This window comes from Theropithecus gelada, unplaced genomic scaffold, assembly GCF_003255815.1.
Source record: "Theropithecus gelada isolate Dixy unplaced genomic scaffold, Tgel_1.0 HiC_scaffold_15989, whole genome shotgun sequence".
Classification (NCBI taxonomy): Eukaryota; Metazoa; Chordata; class Mammalia; order Primates; family Cercopithecidae; genus Theropithecus; species Theropithecus gelada.
In genome coordinates, this window is record NW_020257756.1 from 2,320,148 (window position 1) to 2,336,094 (window position 15,947).

At 39.1% G+C, this 15,947-nt stretch overlaps 1 pseudogene; it reads left to right on the forward strand.

The window, feature by feature from the left end:
- Positions 1-1,759: 1,759 nt before the first annotated feature.
- Positions 1,760-14,130, forward strand: LOC112617280 (annotated as a pseudogene).
- Positions 14,131-15,947: the final 1,817 nt, after the last annotated feature.

Sequence of the window (15,947 nt, forward strand, 5' to 3'; positions counted from 1 at the left end):
ATCACCCAACTTACTGATCATTTAGTCCCAATTCAACATTTTGTGTGTGTGTGTGTGTTTTATTTTAAAATTTTTATTATTTTTATGTTTTATTTTTTACTGGATCCCAGTTTGTGAGCTAGGACCTGTGGAAATACAAGTATCTTCCTTTTTAGCGTTATCGTTTTATCTATCCCAAGTGTTAGACTGCAAGACTAACTACATATTCCCCAGTGGAGGTTGGAAGTGGAGGGGACTGCTTCATTAGGTCTGAAGGTGGCCCAGGAATGTGTTGCAGCAGTTTTCCCAGATGATACTGATGAGAGGCCAGGTTTAGGAATCACTGCCCAACCTTGGATGGCAAATTAAACAATAAATTACACCAATTTATTCCTCAGTCAGGATACTTTCAGTTGAACCATTCTGAGTAGATAAAAGAGGACAAAAGACAGCAGAAATACCTTAAGAGATATTATTCGTTGTCTTATTTTTCACATATTTGTATTTAATAAATACCTTAGCAGTAATCAGAACTTCTTTGAGATGTTTTTAGGAAGGCCACTGATTTGTTTCTTAAAATAATTTTTTTGGTTCCTTAGAGTAGAGAAGAAAAGTAGGGGTGCAGTATGTCAGGTGTGGGGCCAGTTACCCATTTATTAAATGCAGTTTCAAATGTCTTAAAACAATAATTGCCTTATTGCATTTTAATATTTAATAAAGTAGATTAAATAAAGATTTGTATTATAACAGTTATTCTTTTATACAATGCCAAAGCAACCCTTTTTTGCCTATTAAAGTCTGGCTAAACTGTTCTGATGTTGTTGTTTCTTAATTCATTAAACATGAAACTAGGTTTTACAAAATTATATAAACTTAAGACAGAAATCTAAAAATGGTACAAGAAAATTCTTTTTTAAAAAAAATTAATATGTTATTCAAATATTTAGCAATTAAAGACTAATGAGAAAAACAGAATAGCATATTGGATGTAACAGTTTAAAATGGATTGCATATCATTGTCAGACTTTTAAATAGAAAATATTTATTATCACCTCATTTCTACCAGTAATTTCAAATGTTTAATGGGACTTTGAAAAAGATAAGAAAAAATAGAAATGAAAATTTCTCTCATCATTAATACTGTGAATACTATTTGGAAGGTCCCTGGTCAGACATTTAAATATCAAACTGAAGAACTGATTTGGAGCCTTTGATTATATTTAGTTTATATACAGAATCTGAATATTTACACACATAGCACACTATAGCAACCTCTTGTAAAAAATCGTGAAGATAATGCAGCAGTATAGTCTATTAAAAAGTAAATTGGCTGGGTGTGGTGGCTCGTGCGTGTAATCCCAGCACTTTGGGAGGCCGAGGAAGGAGGATTGCTTGAGCCCAGGAGTTTGAGACCACCCTAGGTGACAAAGTGAGACCCCATCTCTACAAAAAAGTTAAAAAATTAAAAAATTATCCAGGTGTGGTGCCATGTGCCTGCGGTCCTAGCTACACGTTAAGGTGAGGCAGGAGGATTGCTTGAGTGCAAGAGTTTGAGGCTGCATGAGCCAAGATTGCACTGTTGCACTCCAGCCTGGGTGACAGAGTGAGACTCTGTCTCAAAAAATAAAGGAAATTGGCTTTGACTATGAAAAATAGCCATTTTCAACCTTTTTATAAAACTTCAGGGAATATTGGAATATTATTTTGTCAGGCAAAAATAATCCAGGGCTTGAGCATTGCTGTAGAATATGTTATCTGTTCAAAACTTAGTAGAGCACACATGCATCACATGCATTGTCATCGATATTTGAGAGCTCTACCAACGGTTTTTGATGGATGCTGTAACAGAAGGTCTATGAAGAGGATGGTGGTTTGCACCTATTCCTCAAGTCAGAAACTGGAAAAGGTTGCAGGTATTTCAGTTTTCCCAATCATTTTGCATAAATGTATTAATATTTTGAGTAGTAATAGTTCTAAAGCTGTAGGAAGGCATCATTGTATACTGTGATATGTAGAGAATACTACTCTTACACTGCTCTTTATCTTAAAATGTTTTGGTATACTGTGAACATTTTCCTCTATTTGGTGTATTTTGACAGTTTTTAAAGGAGAATATAAAATTACAGATTCTGGTCTAAACTAAGAATAATGGAAAGTTGCTTCATCCTGCCTTAGAGGAGTTTTCAGTTCATCCTCTTCTTGAGGAACGATGTGTTGCTGTTACTAAATAAACATTTACTCAATAAACATTTTATTTCCTTAAATTATGTGTCTGGATTATTTTAGCAATCAAAAACAAGTGTAGAATCTTTGGGATTGAGGTGCTTGAGAACCAGGAGTCTAGGTGGAGGGCGGTTCCTGGATTGGCTAATTCAGCAGCTGAACAGTGTCATCAAGAGCCTTAGTACCTTCTGCCTTTCATTGCCATTCTCACCAAGTGCGTCTGATGTCTCCCCTTACGGCTCCAAAGTGACCACAAAGGTTCCAGGTGGTGGATGATAAGAGGCTGAAATATATATATACACATATATATATTTTTTCTTTTTTATAAGAGGAAGGTTTCTCCAGCCCCCATTCACTTGCTCTCATGGCCACAGCAATGTGCATTATCTCCAAAGCAATCACTTTTCAAAGGGAATAAAGCTCCTATGATTGGCTCTGACCATGAAGATTTGCCCTTGAAATTAAAAATGACCTCCCCTTGATGAATAGCTGCTCAGACAAAGGGGAACAACTTCCAGGTTCTGGATAAAGTTGGTGGGGTAGGAGTTTATAGGGAGTTTGGAACATAGCTGTTCGGTGGGCAACAGACCATGTGTTGTTTTACTGACCCAAGTATTTCCTATAATTTTCAGGTGGATCAAATTTCACATCTAGAGAAGAGCACCCTTTTCCATCACAGAAACTAGTTTTGCTTTTAAAAGTCTCTGTAGGCTGGGCATGGTGGCTCATGCCTGTAATCCCAGCACTCTGGGAGGCTGAGGCAGGCGGATCTCAAGTCAGGAGATCAAGACCATCCTGGCCAACATGTTGAAATCCCATGTCTACTAAAATACAGAAGATTAGCCAGGTGTGGTGGCATGTGCCTATAGTCCCAGCTACTCGGGAGGCTGAGGCAGGGGAATAGCTTGAACCTGGAAGGCAGAGGTTGCAGTGAGCTGAGATCATGCCACTGCACTCCAGCCTGGCGACAGAGCAAGACTCTGCCCCCGTCCCAAAAAAAAAAAAAAAAAAAAAAGTAGCTGTAAGGCCAGGCAAGGTGGCTCAAACCTGTAATTCCAGGACTTGAGGGGTTTGAGGTGGGAGGATCACTTGAGCCCTGGAGTTCGAGACCAGCCTGGGCATCATAGTGAGACCTCCCCTGTGTACAAAAAATATAAAAATTAGCCTAGTGTGGGTGGTGGCACACGCCCGTAGTCCCAGCTACTTGGGAGGCTGAGGCCAGAGAATTGCTTGAACCCAGGAGGCAGAGGTTGCAGTGAGCCGAGATCATGCCACTGCACTCCAGCCTGGGCTACAGAGTCAAACTTTGTCTCAACTAAGATGAGAATCATGTGTACTAAAGAAAATTTAATAGAAAATAAGTCTCTGTAATGTTACAATCGATCAGTTTTCAGTTTTGTATATTTTAATTTTTATACTTTTTTTGTCGCAATCATAAAAGGTTTCAAAAGACTGGAGGTGATGATGGCTTCTGAGGAGAGTTTAAAAGTCCCTTTAAATTTGTGATGAAAATGTATTTGCAATCTTTGTCATGTTTTTAAAATTCTTTTTGTAAATTAAAAGTTCCAATTGAAACAATAAAAAAATACAGAAGAGTTAAAAGTATATTATGTGAAATATGAAGGAACTTCCTCACCATCTACAACTAAAACATTTGGTATCTTCCCAGTCTTGTGTTATGTACGTGTACATACAGGAACACAAAAATGTGGCTGTAAAATGGTTTCTGCTTTATGCACTGTTGTATAATTTGCCTTTTTTCACATCATCTGTGACATCTTAATACATTAGATCCACCTCACTCTTCTTCATAGCTGTGATTATTGTATAGTAGTGTCCTTAAATAGAGTACTACACAGATTTCTGAAGTACAAAAGTGTAAGTAAATGAGTTTTAACTTGATAGGGGAAGTAGAAATGAACCAGTTTCTCATTTTTTGCTTAAATTTGATTTAACTTAAGGAACATCAGAGTAAAACTGTAGTGTAAGTATCAAATGTTAAATTTTTTAAAATTAAAAGTGAAATTTTCTACAGTTTGATATATACCAATAGGTTAGTGCAAAAGTTATTTTTTTATTTTGCCATTTTAATGTTTAATGGCAAAAACCGCAGTTACTTTTGCACCAACTTAGTAGGTAGCAATACTTGATTTTGTGAAACTGGTGTGGCTGATAAATGTTACGTCAAGGTTCTTTTCCATATATATTTTTAAAATATTTTGAACAGTTTAAAAACTATTTGTGGTCTGGATGTGGTGGCTCATGCCTGTAATCCCAAGCACATTAGGAGGCTGAGGCAGGAGGATTGCTTGAGACTAGGAGTTTGAGACTAGCCTGGGCAGCAAAGTGAGATCCCATCTCTATAAAAAAAATTTTAAATGAGCTGGGTATGGTGACTTGCACCTGTAATCCCAGCTACTCTGGAGGCTGGGGCAGGAGGATTGCTTAAGCCCAGGAGTTTGAGGCTGCAGTGAGCTGTGATCATGCCATTGAACTCCAGCCTGGGCAACAGAGTGAGATCTTGTCTCTTTTTAGATAGATAGATAGAAAGAAAAAATTAAAAATTGATCACCAAATGTGTCTTTGCTTTGTCCACTGTTCTTTAACATTTAAAAATATTAAGAGAGTCACTTGAATGGTTAAAAGATATTTTTAATATATAAAAAATATATGTGTATTCAAAATTCCAGAAACATTTTATTTAACCCAGTGTATCTAAAATACATGGACATGTCAGTATAAAATAAGGTATTTCATATTTTTCCCCATACCAAGCACATATTTTTCATTTACAGTGCACTTCTCAATTTGAACTTGCCACAGTTCAAGTGTTCAATGTCCACTTGTGGCTGGTGGCTATCATATTGGACTTTGCCTCTCTAGAATGTAAAGTCTCAAAGCAGACACCATTTCTGTTTTTACCGTAGTATCTGTCACTTATTACCCTGACGACAGTACTGTACATGGTAAACACTAACATTTGAATTTTAATCGAGAAGTGTTAAAATCTTTTTTGTGAATTTGGAAGAGTTTGAACTCTAGCCATTTAAAAAACAAAAACATTAGGTAAAATGCTTCAGAAGATGCCCATCCTCATTCATTGTGAAATAAACCAGAAGAGTTTCATTTTTTAAAAATTGTAATGAGTGGAGCTTGTATTTTTTAATGTAAGCTCAGTACTGAAAAGTTACAGTGAATCTACTGTGCAGGAACTATAGATGGAAATGTAAGGTTGGTATGTTTTATGTACCCTCTTAGTTCACTTTTTGGAATCATTGATGATTCATGCACACAACATTAATCTCAAATCTCTAATAAACATGGGAACAACCTAAATGTCCAGAGATAGGGAAATGGTTAGAAAATGATACATTTTTCTAGGTCAGTGGTTCTCACCTGGAGGCAGTTTTGGCCCCCAGGGGACATAAGACAATGTTTGGAGACATGATTGTCACAAACACAACTATAGAGGTGGGAGGAAGGAACAGAGTGAGTACTACTGGCATATAGTGGGTAGAAGCCAGGAATGCTGCTAAACATCTTATTCATTGGACAGTCCCCCACAACTAAGAATTACCTAATCCAGAATGTCAATGCCACTGTTGAGAAACTGGGATATGGGTAAATAATAATTGCAAGATGTGATTTGATACAGATAAGCACAGGAGGCGATAGCCACACAGGGAAGTCAAGCTGCTCTTGAGGCATAAGAAATGTTTCCCAGAGAAAATCACATCTGTACTGAAATCTAAAGGAAAAGTAAGGGCTAGGCAAGAAGGGTGAGGAAGAACTTTATGTATGTATGTATTTATTTATGCTTTAGATTCAGGGATACATGTGCAGAACGTGAAGTTTTGTTACATAGGTATACATGTGCCATGGTGGTTTGCTGCACCCATCAACCCGTCATCTACATTAGGAATTTCTCCTAATGCTATCCCTCCCATACCCCGCCACCCCATGACAGGATCCTGTGTGTGAGGTTCCCCTCCATGTGTCCATGTGTTCAACCATTGTGGAAGAAAGTGTGGCGATTCCTCAAGGATCTAGAACCTGAAATACCATTTGACCCAGCAATCCCGTTACTGGGTATATACCCAAAATATTATAAATCATTTTATAAAGACACATGCACATGTATGCTTATTGCAGCACTATTCGCGATAGCAAAGACTTGGAACCAACTCAAATGCCCATCAATGATAGACTGGATAAAGAAAATGTGGCACATATACACCATAGAATACTATATAGCCATAAAAAAGGATGAATTCATGTCCTTTGTGGGAACATTGATGAAGCTGGAAACCATCATTCTCAGCAAACTAAACACAGGAACAGAAAATCAAAGATCTCGTGTTCTTACTCATAAGTGGAAATTGAACAATGAGGAAGAATTTTCTAAGCAGAAGATTTAACTGCAAATGCCCAGATGAGAAAGATTAACATGACTTCTGGGAACCAGAATTAATTTGGAATGTCTTTATCCTGCTTCCACAGCCACCAGCCTAGATCAATCTAAGTAAGCTGTCTCTTAACCTAGATTATGGCCACAGCTACCTAGTTTGTCTCCCTGCCTCCATTCTTGCTCCTCTAAGCTGTTTTCCAAAATGTAACCAGAATGGTTTTCCTAATGCATTAATCTAGTAAACATGCCTGTTGTGCTGACAACTTTACCATGGCATTGCTGGTGATAAGCAAACTGAGCAGGTGTCTTATCTCTTCCTGCTTTTGACTTCAGGGTAATGGAAGTGGCTGTTGGTGAGAGAAGTTTGTACTATGAGAAAATAGGATGGATCTTCTGATGAAAGTAGGCTCCAGAGCCAATGAATCAGGTGACTGTTCTGAGGCTGAAGATATTCCTTATAGAACTGGGGTGCATTCCGAGAACAGGAAGTCTGGGCCTTTGTGAACGACATATGAAACATCAGGAGACATAGGAGAGCCTCAGGATTTTGATAACGACTGCAGATCTCCAGAATTGAAATTTTCTTCCAGTAGGGAAAAAGTACATAAGTTGCAAAATGCCTATGTTTAGTCTGTTAATAAGAGAGAAAAACCCGTCAACAGATACAGCAACAGCAGATACGGTGGGATCAGGAGACCTTCATTCTATCACCCATTCCCTCTCATTTCATGATCATTTTAGAGTCTGACTCGTTAATCTTACCAAAACTACTACTTTCATATTCTAGGTGATTTCAATAAATACATAAATGATATTTTAAACACCTTAAACTCTTCCTGACCCTACCTCAACACTCATAGTCACAGTCTAACCTTGTCATTACAACTGCTTCAACCTCTTTATAATTTTGGACTTGTACATCTCACTGATCACCACCTCCTCCACCTTCCTTTCCAGTTCACTTCCTCTAGTATCCTGACTTTAACAGTTTTCCTATTCCATGGGGATTCCAGTCTACTCATCTACCACTTTTCACTGCCCCTTGTCCACTTGATGTCCTCCGCTCTTCCCTTTCTTGCCAAATTACATGCTATTTGATCATTATAATTATTTACTTGTGCCTGGGCGTGGCGGCTCACACCTGTAATCCCAGCACTTTGAGAGGCCAAAGTGGGCGGAACACCTTAGCTCAGGAGTTTGAGACCAGCCTGGGCAACATGGTGAAACTCCATCTCTACAAAAAAATACAAAACAATTAGCTGGGCATGGTGGCATAGACCTGTAGCCTCAGCTACTCAGGGGGCTGAGGTGGGAGAATCGCTTGAGCCCGGGAGGTTGAGGCTGCAGTGAGCCAAGATCTGAGATTACACCACTGCACTCCAGCCTCCTGGGTGACACAGCAAGATCCTGTCTCAAACAACAACAACAACAAAAAAAATTATTTACATGCATATGCCCTCAACGTTGCCCTCTCTCACTTCGTCATACTACTTTGGCAAAACCACAGCCTTGGTTAAATCCAACTCTAGATCTATTCTTTATCTGCACTAGTATAGCTGAAGATGGCTGAAGGAAAAACAAAACTGCTTACTGGTTTACTTTAAATTCATGGCCATGAACCTTATAAACATAAAAAACAAAAAAAACCCACACACAATATATAATTTTAAAAAAAGAAGACTTTTATTTTCTGTAAAGGATTAGAGTTGCCATCCTACAGGCTGGGAAGCATGCCTCAGGCCAAGATCCGAGACAAGCTCTTCAAAGAAGGTGGGGTTTGGGTAAGAGCTTTTTGCCAAACAGTTGGCTAAACATATGTATTCAAATTACTGGAGGAGCTATGAATGTTCATGAAGGTCGTCCTGAGACATTTTTTATTGAACATACATGTAATATGTGGTCCATGTTCACGTTGGGGTGGCGGCTTAAGGTCTTTTCAGGACATGAAGGCATGCAAGTGCACAGCCTCTCTAAACCATCCAGAACCAGCCCATGGTCCAGTTGGTCGTCTTTTTACATGGAGAAAATTTCTGAAATTGTCTCCTGTTTGATAAAAGCAGTGGTTATGGCTGGTGGAACGGGTTCAGTCAGCGTCTGGCAATGGATGAGCTGCAACTGTTTTAATATTGCTTATCAAGGCCAGTGCTTGTTTAGCTGCTAGAGAAAAAAACCTTGTGGTCATTAGAACATAGTTTATTCTTGTAAATATGGAGTGCATGACTTAACCCTTGTGACGTGGCCTTAGGTCCTCTTTATAATTTGGTATCTTTTTGCCATAAAGAGTCTGTTCTGTCAGTCTCATGATCTCTATTTTACTAATGCTGGTCAATTGTGTCTAAACTGCAAAAGGGAGAGGGTATAACGAGGTATGTCCAACTTCCTGTCCCATCTTAGCTGGGAACTGTTTTAAGGCTTTTCTGGGGTCCCCTTGGCCAAGGTAAGTATCCATTCAGTTGATGGAGGGCTTAGGATTTTTTTTGTAGTTTGCAACCTCAAGTGGCTCTTAATGTTGCCAGCAGTTATGCTGTATATCTCCCTGTATTAATCTGTTTTCACACTGCTATAAAGAACTTCCCTGAGACTGGGTACTTTATAAAGGAAAGAGGTTTAATTCACAGTTCTGCATGGCTGGGGAGGCCTCAGGAAACTTATGGTCATGGTGGAAGGGGAAGCAGGTACCTTCTGCAGAAGGTGGCAGGAGAGAGAGCATGAAGGAAGAACGGTCAAACACTTACAAAACCTTCAGATCTCATGAGAACTCACCATGATGAGAACCGGATGGGGGAAACTGCCCCATGATCCAATCACTTTCCTCCCTTGATACATGAGGATTATAGGTCCCTCCCTTGGCACGTGGGGATTACAATTCGAGATGAGATTTGGGTGGGGACACAAGAGTCAAACCATACCACTCCCTGATCTATTGAGTCTCCCATTTTCCTATGATAGTTTACACCTTCCCCTTTCTCTTCAAACCAAGCAGCACCTCTTCCTCTATCCTCATATTCAGCTGACACCATTGTTTCTTCTTTCAACAATTAGAATTTTCACATATTCCTAGCATTAGATCTATTAAAACCAATGTTCCTGAGTCTGCACCCATAGATTATATCTTCCCTATGTTACTACAGCTCCCATCTAAAGCCGTTTTCTTCATTTTGCCCTAGACTCAAGCGCTCTGTTTATTCAAAAACATTGTCCATCAATTCTTCCCTCTTTCTCTTACCTTGCAGTTTTTTCCACTCTGCTGAATTTTTCCCAGCAAAATTCTTTGAAAGAGTTATCCATATTCTTTGTCCCCAGTTCCTCTCTTGTCAAGGTCACCTATGACATGTGTGCTGTTGATTCCAATATCCAATTGCTAATTCTCTTATTTGACCTGTGAGCAGAGTTTGACATAATTTGATGAGGCACTTTTTTCATTGAAATACTTTCTTGATTTGACCCCCCATTTCATCACACTCTTTGTTTTCCTCTTTCCTCATTCAATACTTCTTTTCGTCTCTATTCTGATATTCCATTTTCTTCTACTCTCTTAATGCTGAAATATACCACAGCCTCTCTGTGATCTCATCCAGTCTATGCCTTTAAAAACATGGACCATCTATCATATTTTTAATATCATCAGTCAAGAGTGTCTTCCAAATTCCACACTCTTCTGTCTTCCTTGTTCCTGACATCTCTCCTAGGATAGCTAACATCCATCCCAAATTTAACATGTCCAAAACAGAATCCTCAATTTTTCTCTTAAACTTACTCTATCTGGAATTTTCTTTATTTAGATGATTGTAAATTAATTCTTCCAGCTGCTACAGCTAATTTTTTTTTTTTTTTTGAGAATGAGTCTGTCTCTATCACCCAGGCTGGAGTGCAGTGGCGTGATCTGGGCTCACTGCAACCTTCACCTCCTGTGTTGAAGCGCTTCTTCTGCCTCAGCCTCCCGAGTAGGTGAGACTATAGGAATGCGACACCATGCCAGGCTAATTTTTTTGTATTTTTTGTAGAGATGGGGTTTTACCATGTTGATCAGGCTGGTCTCAAACTCCTGACCTCAAATGATCAGCCCACCTTGGCCTCCCAACGTGCTGGGATTGCAAGCATGACCCATGCACCCAGCCAGGTATGGCTAAAATCTTTGTAATCATTTTTTACTTTTCCCTTGATCATATACATTCCACATTCAAGCCATTAAAAATCCTATATCAATCTTCAAATTGTTAATAAATCCAGAATCCAATCACTCATCACTACCTCTGTTTCTACTATGCTTGTCTAAGCAAGTGTGATCTCTTGCTTAAATTACTGCAACAGACTATTAACATATCAGCTAGAATAATCCTTTTAAAAGATAAGTCATATGTCACACCTCTGTTCAATTCTCAGTGATCCACCATTCACTCATGGTAAAATCCAAAGTCCTTAAATGGCTACAAGACTCGCAGGATCTGCTGGAAGTCCATCCCCTCCCCGTTCTCTCTCATATTCCATTTAATATTCTTCCCCTGCACATTCTATTTCAGTCACATTGAAATGCCTGACACACTATTGACTAGGGAATGTTGCCCTGTTGTTTTCTCTCTGCAACTCTATTCTCCCAAATATCCCCTGGCCAATTCTCTCATCTTCTTCAAGTCTTTAGTGAAATGTCATTTCCTAATGATTCCTGCTAGGTAAAGGCATAGCCACAAAATTTTTGACATTTCTCCTATCAAGGTAAAAATCCATATCCCATCCCCTTGAATAATGGATGGTGTATGACTGCTTGGACCAACAGAGTTTGGCAGACTTAGCTTTGAGACTAGCAGTTTCCACCTGGGACTCTTAGAATCCTCAGTTTCCTTGTAAGAAGTCTGATACCTTGCTTAGAAACCACCTGGAGACATCCTGACACTCCATGGAAGAAGGAGAGGGTCCCAGTTGAACCTAGGCTTCTGGTCCTCCCTGTCAAGTCCAGGCATGTGAGTAAAGTCAACTTGAACCCTCTTGGACCAGTGAAGTCATGTTGGATTTTGCAGCCCAGCCTAGCTACCAGTTGACACCAGGCAGAACAGAAGAATTGCACAGTTAAGCCCTAGCCAAATTCCTGACCCACAAAATCATGTGATATAATAAAATGGTTGTTGCTTTGAGCCATTAAAGTCTTGGGGTAGTTCATTACACAACAATCACGAAAACATTTATCCTGACTACTAATGTACAGTTGCAATTTGAGACTATATGTCTCACTTCTCACCTTGCTTTTTTTTCCTTCATAGTACTTATCAGCTTCTAACATATAACATATTTATTTACCATGTTTATTGTCTTTCTGTTAGTCAACATCTTTTCCCCCGATTCACCATAGTATAAACAATAATTTATTTTTTTTCTGTTTTATTACTGATACATACCTGGCACGTAGAAATGTTCAATGTGATGGATGAGAAGTAACATATACTTTATCAGAACATATTAAAGATCTCAACAGAGCTGTCCAATAATGAGCAAGATATTTTTTAAATGATATGGTAACTATGTGGTCATACTATAGGAAAAAAAAAATCCAGCAATTAGCTTCATGTTCTCTGCAAAAGACATACCTGGTGACTTTCATAACAAAATGATGATGTGATTGGTGGAAAAAATTCCAATGTCATTAAAGGATATAAGTTTTTTATAGGAAAGAATATGGAAACTTATGGACTCAATTCCACAAAGTCAGGATATGACATAACATGCTACCTAATGGTGGTGTGGACTTGCCAGTCTCCAAAGATTTCCATAGGGAAACAGAGTTGTGTGTATTACCAACAGCACTAAGTGAAGATTCTGCTACACAAGGGAATCTCACCTTACCATTCTCACAGGATTTTCATCTCCTTTTTACAACCCCTGCCTATTGCCTTGTAACCTGACTATTCTAGAGACCTGAGCTCTATAACTGCACATAAATCAGAGGCAAAATGATCCCAACATTTTCTGAATGCTTACCATGAGAGTGGTGAGGCTAATGGCAATTTCCCAGGTCTAGCATCCCTCAAAAAGAGTCTGTCTGGCCAGGCGCGGTGTCTCACACCTGTAATCCCAGCACTTTGGGAGGCCAAGGCGGGCAGATCACGAGATCAGGAGATCGAAACCATCCTGGCTAACATGGTGAAACCCGTCTCTACTAAAAATACAAAAAAATAGCCAGGCATGGTGGCGGGCGCCTGCAGTCCCCGCTACCCGGGAGGCTGAGGCAGGAGAATGGCGTGAACCCGGGAAGCAGAGCTGGCAGTGAGCTGAGACCATGCCACTACACTCCAGCCTGGGCGACAGAGCGAGACTCCATCTCAAAAAAACAAAAAAAACAACAAAAAAAACAACCTTCAGAATCCTCTGAGATCAATTCTGCAATACTCAAGCAAGTGACAACTGAAGTTTGAAAATAAGCAAGTGGGGAAAGACACAGCAGAAAAATAAAAACGGAAGAAGCCAAATGTAGTATTATCAGAAAAAATCAAAACTCAAAGTTTAAAATGTGGCAAAGGGCTAGTTTATAATGGTTTTGTATACACACATAAAAATCTCCCCCGAAATATAAGAAATTGATAAAGTCACCATCATAGTGTCACTTTAATAAACTTCTTTCATAATTTGCATATCAAGAAGACAAAACAGATGTATACAGAAGATTTAAATAATGCAATCAACAAATATATATATATCCATATTTATAGAACTTAATAATTTACAAAGAAAACCTTCATAAACTTATACATTTGGTAGGATTAGCCAGGATAAGGTTGACTACAGTGACAGAAACCCAAAATAATGGTGGCGTAAAGAAGATAGAAACTCCCAAAAGAGGGAAGGGGAGGCACATACCTAGAAACACTTAAAAAAGAAAGTCAGTCAAGAAATATTCTACCTTCGACTTTTGAAGCCAAGAGTTTGAAGAAAAGCAACTAGGGGTTTTTTATTTATTGAGATTGTGGGTGGGACTCTCGTGGCTGTATGCTGTAGCTATGCCATTTATAGCACCAATCCTCTGAGAAGTCTGTTTGCCTTTTGTACCTGCAACTACAAAGCAGATCAAAAATGTGAAAATGTTGCTATGCAGAGGAGGATCCCTGGTAGACACTGGTAATGGCGATGGACACATTAATAACACAGTAATAGCAGCTGCAAAGCAAAGATTCACAGCAGTTGGTTGTGAATTAAATCAGTGGCTAGTTTGGTATTCCAAGTATCATGCTTGGCAAGAAAGTGTGCATGACTCTGCCAAATTTTATATTTCAGATTTGTGGGCAGTTACTTTTTCATAGTACTCAAACACTGTTATTTTTGGTGTGCTTCTCAGATGATGCTGCAGTTGGAGAAGAAACTTGAACTTGAGGATGATGCCAGAGTCATTGCTTGCCAGTTCCCTTTCCCCCACTGGTCCGTAGACCATGTCACCGGGGAGGGGATAGACACAGTGTGGGCATATGACCTGTGCACTTTTAGAGCAGGTGAAGCCCTGAACATCGATGCATTTCCAGCCAGTCATTCAAATATAAGCTTTAGTAAGAGTGCTCTTCTGAAATGTTCATGGTCTTCCCTGATTTCATGGAAACTTAACAGCTGTGCACCAGAGCATACTTGTCTTTGGTGTGTGACATGGTTTGGCTTTGTGTTCCCACCCAAATCTCACCTTGAATTGTAGCCTCAATAATCCCCATGTGTCAAGGAGGTAATTGGATCATGGGAGAGGTTTCCCCCATGCTGTTCTCATGATAATAAGTGAGTCTCACGAGATCTGATGGTTTTGTATGTGTCTGGCATTTCCCCTGCTTGCACTCACTCTGCGCTGCCACCCTGTGAAAAAGGTGCCTACTTCTTCTTTGCCTTCTGCTGTGATTGTAAGTTTCCTGAGGCCTCCCCAGCAATTCGGAACTGTGAGTCAATTAAACCTCTTTCCTTCATAAATTACCCAGTCTCGGGTATTTCTTCATGGTTGTGTGAAAACAGATTAATACAGTGGGAATGTATTACACACTGTATTAGTGTGAAAAATTACTAGTGTGATTAGAATGAAATGAAAAATTACTATTACTTTCCTTAACTGTGGGAGAAAACAAACAGAAGTTAAGAAAAACAGGTAGATTTAAAATCTGCTTTTAATTGTATATTCTAAGAAATGTACTTACTGCCTTTTTATGCACTTGGATGCATGAAAATATGAGTAAGTGATGGTCATATGGTCATGTTTATGGGTAGGAAAGATGTCAACAGCTCTTCATATTATAAGCAATATGGCTTAATGCCACAGATGAGGAGAAATGATTTTCTTTTTTTTTTTGAGAGGGGATCTCACTCTGTCACCCAGGCTGGAATGCAGTGGTATGATCTTGGCTCACAGCAACTTCCGCCTCCCTGGCTCAAGCAATCCTCCCATCTCAGCCTCCTGAGTAGCTGGGACCATAGGTGTGTGCCACCATACCCGGCTAATGTTTTGTATTTTTGATAGAGATGGGATTTCACCATGTTGCCCAGGCTGGTCTCAAACTCCTAAGCCCAAGTGATCCACCCACCTAGGCCTCCCAAAGTCCTGGGATTATAGGTATGACCCATCGCGCCTGGCCCCGAGAAATGATTTTAAAAAGTAGCAAATGTGAATGTGAATATGAGTCAACAAGCTTCATGTTTCTGAAAAACGAATATTGAATGATAGCTCAAATAATCCATGCTTATCACAAAAGAGAATTGAACTCCCAGTCATATACCTGTAACCTAAATACTGAACTATCTTAATGGAGATGTAATAAAGTAAGATGGTCACATCTTTAAACTTATAAAAATATGATCAATTTGATAATTTTCTTTTAAATGAGAAAAAAGAAGATAGGAGCTTATTCTCTCACATAAATGTAATCAAAGCTGATTTGGAAGTTCTATTATTATCAGGGACTCAATCTCCTTTTAGCCTGCTCTTTGTCATTCCTAACAAATGGCTTCCACCAGTAGTATAAGAATGCCATTCTGGTTCCATCTACCATTTCCTTTTTAGCTGTGGAGGAAAAAATGGAAGGAAAAGGGCCTGCTTTTAGCTTTTAATAAAACTTTTGGGGAGTACCATCAATTATTTCTACTTACATACTTTTGGCCCAAGAACTTAGTCACATGGACACATCTAGCTGCAGAGGAAGTTGGAAAATTTTTACATATTCTGGATGTTCAAGGGTCCAGATAGAATTTGTCATGTTTACTACAGAAGGCAAAGGAGAAGGAGAAGAAGAAGAAGAATAAAAAGAAGAAGGAGGAGGAGGACAGAAAGAAGAAGAAAGATATTGAAGGGTAACAATCAATGTCCTATCTTGCACATCTAAACTAAATG